The following is a 7,625-nucleotide window of genomic DNA, read 5'->3' on the forward strand; positions in this document are numbered from 1 at the left end:
GGATCTTGCCGGTGGGAGGGCTCCGTTTCTAGATATTTCTTTGAGTTTTATTAGAGTTTGTATCCTGCTCAGAAAGACGAGACGTCGACGACTCTACGAAGATGGAATAATGTTTTCCCCACCTAGCTCTCATCCCGGTGGTGTATCTAGGACGTGTTTGATTGCCCGCATACACCTCAATCGGACCCGTGTGGGAAGAATTTGACTCGTTTGGTTGCCCAGATTCACTATTGAGCTTCCACAACATGAACTTTAAAGCACCTCTGAGCCTGCGTTCCAGGGACGCTTGATTTGCCAGTTTTTCGCAAGCCAGGCCGGAGCGATGCAATTGGGCGCACATAAGTTACTCTCGTGGATACCCTAAAAAAAGGGCGATTATTGTGGAACAGCCCGAGAGAAGACTGGAAGAACAAAGTAGAGATAGTGTTCGGTTTCTCGGTATACATATTGTTGGGAAACCGGGTCATCGTTGGGGTGGCGGCGCGCCTTGTGCGTATCGCACGGGGTAGCCCCTCCCGTTTCCTCCACTTTTGTTAAGTGGGTACTTATCTCTTGACCCCCTAGTCCTTATATAAAGCAACAAGGAACCATCATTGTAATCTTTGATCATTGATTAATAAAGCTGGTCTCCTTCATATCTCTTTGTCTCATTTACTTTCGTGTGTTCGACTACTTCGACTACTTCGTCTACAACGCGCGCCCTCGCTCCGCAACCTCGGACCGGACTCGCCGGTTGAGTTGCGGAACACGTTATCACCACGCTTCGCTCCACCAACTCTCCGTCAAGTCTGCGTCAAGCCTGCATCACGCAGGCTTTCGTCGATCCCGCGGAGGTATAAGATCCGATCCCCCTCTTTACAAAAATGGATTTATCTCGTTCCCGCGATTCCATTTTTGCGATTAGATTATTTTTCGGATAAATCTACCTACGGTGTGGATTTCTCTCCCAAAAACTGAGCGGACGAATACGTCGCCCACCAATGTCGATTTCCTGGATCAAGAGAGATTTGTTGACTACACCCTAGGAAGACGGTGATTACACGTACTCCAGATGAGCACGGCACCGCCGCGTTGTACCCGACGTACACGCGTCGTGGCGTCCCGAAGGCGCACGATCTTGCCATCCTGAGGTAGATGGCGACGTCCCCGTCACCGCCGGCGTCGCCATGGCCCTGCTGGCCGTCCCCGTCGCCGCGCTCGCGTGCCTGCTGCACGCGCCGCCGCGCCACCCTGCTGGTGGTTGTTGCCCGTCGCCCATCGCCATGGCCGTGCCCTGGTGGCGCGCGCCCGACGCCGCGAGCAGTGGCCGCCGACGCCGACGCGAGCCGTGGCCGCAGCCGCAGCTACCGATGCGAGCCGTGGCCGCCGCTGCCGCGAGCGCTGGCCATCCCCGGCCGCGCCCTGTGTGCGTGCGTGCGTGACCGCCGCCGCCGCGAGTACGCGCGCCCGCCAGCCCTGGTCGCGCCGCGCCGTGGGCACGCCGCCCCGCTGGCCGGCTTGGCCGCGCGCCGCGCGCCGTGGCCGGCTGCCTTGGCCCCGTGCCATAGGCCGTGCCGCCCTGCGTGGCCGCGCCGCTGGCCGTGTCATGTGCGCACCGCTCCGCTGGCCGGCTTGGCCGCCGCCGCCGCGGGCCTTGGCCGCCGTCGGGCGGCACCAGCCACCGAGCCGCCGCCGCACCCAACGCTGCGGGCGCTAGGGTTTTCCCCTAGCGTCGCTGCGGGACAGGCTGTGCAACGCATGGGCAGGCCCGCTGGCCGCTGGGCCCTGGTGGGCCGCGGCCGTGGAGACGCTGCCATGAAGAAAAAGGGGCGCGCCGGCTGCAGCACGGAAAGTTGCGGTTTAGCCCCCGTAGTTTCCAGATTTTACGCACGTTTTTATTTCTGCTATAATATTTCGCGTAGAAGCCCCTGGAAGTGTCTATTTTCTCTGAAAACACGTATTTTGACTTAAAAATGCCTCGGGAATTCAATGTTTGGGCTAGTTTTCACATATTAGATGCGCTTAACATGCTATCTTTTGTAACATGATGTTACTGTATGATTTTACTGCTGTAGATTAATTGTTTAGCACTCTTAATCATTTAGTAAGTCATATAATAGTATGTTTTAAATATTGGAACGTCTTTTTATTGAATAAGTTTATCAACATCGCTTTGTGCAAAAGATTACCTGCTGTAATCTCATGATTTTTGCATAAATCGCAGATGGCCGGAATTGTCCACAAGGAGTTTGCTGAGTTGGCCCAGACATGGCTGAACTACCTGTCATGGTCCTCAGACTGCGAGATTTTTCTCCAGGGCAAAACCCTCCTGAGGGCGATCGGTAAGGGGGCCCAGCTAGCCGCCACTGATCCCAAGTTCGAAACTGAGAATGCGCAGGCTCTGCACTTTCTCCGTCATCACCTGTCACCTACTCTGAAAGATGAGTATATGGTTGAGCGAAGTGCTTCTGTCCTTTGGACCGCTCTTAAGCAGCGGTTTGAGCGGCTTAAGTACACTATGAAGTCATGTGCAGAGGCAGAGTGGATCCATCTGAGGTTTGCGGACTTCAAGACAGTTGGGGAGTACAATTCGGCTCTACATCGGATTTGTACGACTCTTCGGTTGTGTGATACTGAGATTACCGACTCCCAGAAAATTGAGAAAACCCTATCCACTTTCCACCCCGACGCGGTCCAGTCCTCACGGAACTACCACCAGGGGAACTACACGAGGTATTCAGAGTTGATTGACGTCCTCCAGGTGGCGGAGGCGCAGGATGAGGTTCTCAAAAAGAACTTTGTCGCGCAACCACTTGGGAGGAGTTCTCGCCAGGAGGTGAACGCTCTCAAAGTCCGCAAGCCTCAACAGAAGAAGAGGGGCCACAAGGGCAAGAAGAAGGGCCCTCACCCTCCTGCCCCGGCTAAGCAGAACAAGCCGGGCAAGGGAGGGCAGAGGCCTCAGGACTGCTTCCGTTGTGGCTCGGTGGAGCATTTCTCCCGCCAGTGCCGCGCACCACCGGAGGTCGTTGAAGCATAGAAGGCTCGGAAGGCGCGTGAGACGCACCTCGCCTTGGTTCAGGAGGGAGCACCACCGGCGCCCATGGCGGCACCCGTGATGATCGCTACGCCCCCTGCTGCGCCCATAGAGGCGAACCCCGTGGTGCCCATCGCGGCAGCTTTGGCGGTCTCTACCGAAGCCCACGTCGCCATGGAGGTTGACCACATGGTCTCCTCGGCGGCGGCGCCGCCACTAGACATTGATGCGGCCTCCAAGATGATTTCTAAGGAGGATCAGCTCACTAGTATGGCGATTGCGGCGGAAGTGAATGGCTTCTTCACCGAGTCCACTTAGCATACCTCTTTGGTTATCATGATTCCGTGATTTGATACAATAAAATTGAATAAATTTGATTTGGTTGTAAGCTCTATGGGAGCATAAACTTATTCTTTACTTTGGCGATTGGATGACATTTCTTCATTTATTCCATTATTTATACATGATAGCATGTTATGTTCTGAGATGTGTGCATTTATCTTTAATGTATTTCTTCCTTATTACATTAATTGGATGTCATATTTTAGAACGCGTGTGGCGCCCGAATGGAGGAAACGTGCCTTGCCGATAGCGCCACCACTCATACCATTTTACGAGAAACTAAGTATTTTGAGTCCATTAAAAAATCTCCAGGAAGTATTATGACAATCGCCAGGTGCGGTTCTCACATAGTTGGCTTCGGACGAGCCACTATTATACTCCCTATGGGAATAACTTTGATCATTAATGATGCGTTGTTGTACCCGGAGTCGACTCGTACTCTTTTGAGCTTTAGAGACATCCACGGTAATGGTTTCCATGCTGAGACCGATGATGAAAACGGCAAGGAGTGCCTACTCATCACAAAGCGGGATGCCGGTGGTAAACATGTTATCGAAAGGCTTCCTTCGTTTGACACAGGGCTATACTACACTAAGATAGTAGCACCGCCCGTGTACACTACCCTCAAGACCATCTTTAGAAGCTCTGAACTCTTCTGCCTTTGGCACGATAGGTTAGGCCACCCCGGACTTAGGATGATGAGAAATATAATTAACAACTCGCATGGCCATAATGTTAACGTGAAGAACTTCCCGAATCCCGATGATTTCGTGTGCTCCGCATGCGCTAAGGGGAAGTTAGTCATTAGGCCATCGCCCCTCGAGGTGAGGGATGAAATCCCCGCGTTCTTGGAACGTATCCAAGGGGACATATGCGGTCCAATTCAGCCCCTCACGGGGACGTTTCGGTACTTCATGGTGCTCATTGATGCTTCCTCTAAATGGTCCAATGTTTGCGTGCTGTCAACACCGAACCATGCCTTTGCAAAGTTGATCTCTCAGATCATACAAATGCGGAATAATTTCCTAGATTATCGTATAAAGTCTATTCGAATGGACAACGCCGGAGAATTTACTTCAAAGGCGTTCGATGATTATTGCATGGCAATGGGAATCAAAGTTGAGCACTCGGTACCACATGTTCATACACAAAATGGACTTGCCGAGGCATTGATTAAAAGAATTAAATTCATTGCCCGACCGCTCCTTCAGGGTTGTAATTTACCAACTACATGTTGGGGCCACGCGGTGTTACATGCGGCTAATCTCATCAACTTTCGACCTTCGGCCTACAACATCCACTCTCCTGTTCAACTTTCGCGAGGGTCGGCACCGAAAATTTCCCACCTTCGTAGGTTCGGTTTCCAGGTATATGTACCAATACCACCCCCTCAGCGATCGGTGATGGGCCCGCTCTGTAAGTCGGGGATATACGTTGGTTATGAGACTGTGTCCATAATCAGGTATCTGGACCCCATGACATGTGACTGTCATTTTTGACGAGGATCTTTTCCCGACTTTAGGGGGAGAGAATCAACCCCTTGATGCTAAAAGTCGAGAAATCACGTGGCAAGCCACAGGGATCCACGCTCATGACCCGCGCACTGCTAAGACTGAGAGAGAAGTCCAAAAGATAATAGATTTGCAGTCTTTAGCAAATCAACTGCCCGACCACTTTAGTGACTTAAAGACTGTGACAAAATCGCATGTGCATGCGCGCAATGCACCGGAAAGGGTTGAAATACCAAAGAAAAATGATGGTATACCCGCTCCCGTCCAAAGGCCTAAAAGGACGAGAAATCCGGCTTCTCAAATCCCAAGTACTCGGGGACGCCTGACGAAAAAGGATAAGAGTGATTTATCACAGCCTGTCGCCAAAGTACCCCAAATTGAAACGGGGAGCCAGTCGAGACCTGGCACAAGTACGGAAAATTCAGTGCACGAAATTCCGGACTTAAACTTTCCCATAGGGGAAACACCCAGCGGAGATGTGAGCGCACACATCGGTGCGGGAAATCTAAAGGACCTTGCTCCTATAATGGGAAATTTGGTAGAGCAAGTATTTGCGCTGGATGCGCTCCATGACGAAATGGCCATAAATTATATTTATACGGGGGAGTCCCTGAACCGAGCAACGGTGATTGTCGACATCAACTTTGCTATGAAAATTGCCTCAATCATAGATCTTGACCCTGAGCCTAACACGCTCGCTGATTGCAAGAAAAGGTCGGATTGGAAAGATTGGCAGCAGGCAATTACTGCCGAATTATTATCTCTCAACAAAAGGAAGGTGTTCAGACCAGTTTGTCGAACTCCTCCCCACGTTCGCCCTATTGGCCATAGGTGGGTTTTTGTTCGAAAGAGAGATGAAAATAATAAGGTAGTACGGTACAAAGCAAGGCTCATCGCTCAAGGGTTCACTCAACGACCAGGTGTCGATTTTGAGGAGACTTATTCCCCGGTCATGGATGGAGTTGCCTTTAGATACTTGATCTCGATGGCAGTAAACATGGGCTTGAAAATGAAACTAATGGATGTTGTCACTTCTTACCTATATGGTAACTTGGATTCGAACATATACATGAAGGTTCCAAAAGGTATCCCTGTTCCGAACCATGATAGAGCAAACAGGGGTCTATACAATGTTTAACTTCAAAAGGCACTGTACAGACTCATACAATCTGGTAGAATGTGGTACAATCGCTTAAGCGATTTCCTTCATGAGAAGGGCTACACGAGCAATAAAGATTGCCCATGTGTTTTCATACGGTGATCCCAAGATGGATTCTGTATAATCTCGGTGTACATGGACGATTTAAACATAATCGGTACACCTGAGGATATTGAGGAAGCGAGTTCCTACCTGATGTCGGAATTCGAGATGAAGGATTTGGGTAAAACCAAGTTCTGTCTAGGTCTGCAACTTGAACATTCCCCTGATGGGATTCTAGTGCACCAGTCGGCCTACACCCAGAAGGTGTTGGAAAGATTTGGATTTGATAAGGCATATCCTTCTAAGACCCTGATGGTCGGGAGGTCTTTACAGCCAGACAAGGACCCGTTCAAGCCAAAGGAAGAGGGGGAGGAAACTCTGGGACCAGAGGTTCCTTACCTAAGTGCAGTTGGAGCACTCATGTATCTCGCAAACTGTACACGGCCAGACATTGCGTTCGCCGTCAGTTTGCTTGCGATATACAGTTCTGAACCTACCAAAAGACATTGGAAAGGTGTCAAGGAAGTCTTCCGTTACCTGCAAGGAACCAAAGATCTTGGCCTGTTTTATAAAAGGAATCAAGACCTATCTATTATAGGCTATGCCGATGCTGGGTACCTATCGGACCCGCATGATTGCAAATCGCAGACTGGATATGTTTTCCTTTGTGGTGGAACAACATTTTCCTGGAAATCGTCCAAGCAAACACTTGTGTCGACTTCTACGAACCACTCAGAAATCATGACACTATTCGAAGCGTCAAAAGAGTGTGTATCGCTTCGGCGGATGATCGGCCACATTCAACAGACATGTGGGCTGAACACCGTACAAACCCCTACCATTATCTATGAAGATAATGCTGCTTGTGTTGCACAAGTCCAGATGGGTTATGTGAAGAATAACCTCACAAAGCATATTAGTCCCAAGTTCTTCTATGCACATGAGCTGCAGCAGTTGAATGAGGTGAAAGTTTTACATACTAAGTCTTGTGACAATCTTGCTGATATGTTCACTAAATCATTACCGGCATCAACCTTAGAGAGGTGTGTGCGTGGAATCGGTATGATGAGACTTAGAGAGATGCAAGGTTCAGGGGGAGAAACTTCACAAACTCGTCGCTAAAATCTCAATCCCGATGATCGAGTACTCAACTTGATGGTTGAGTGGATTGTACTCTTTTTCCCTTGAGTGAGTTTTCCTGATGTTTCTCACACGAGGTTTTTGACGAGGCAATTCGTGCAATACAACAACGTATACTGTGTGCTCTTTCTCCATATTTTTTCTCAATGGGTTTTTCGGAATTTTGAGGCATGTATATACGGATAATTACCCAAGGGGGAGTGTTGGGAAACCGGGTCATCGTTGGGGTGGCGGCATGCCTCGTGCGTATCGCACGAGGTAGCCCCTCCCGTTTCCCCCACTTTCATTAAGTGGGTACTTATCCCTTGACCCCCTAGTCCCTATATAAAGCAACACGGAGTCATCATTGTAATCTCTGATCGTTGAGTAATAAAGCTGGTCTCCTTCATATCTCTCTGTCTCATTTACTTTCGCGTGT

This window comes from Triticum dicoccoides, chromosome 3B (assembly GCF_002162155.2).
Source record: "Triticum dicoccoides isolate Atlit2015 ecotype Zavitan chromosome 3B, WEW_v2.0, whole genome shotgun sequence".
Lineage (NCBI taxonomy): Eukaryota > Viridiplantae > Streptophyta > Magnoliopsida > Poales > Poaceae > Triticum > Triticum dicoccoides.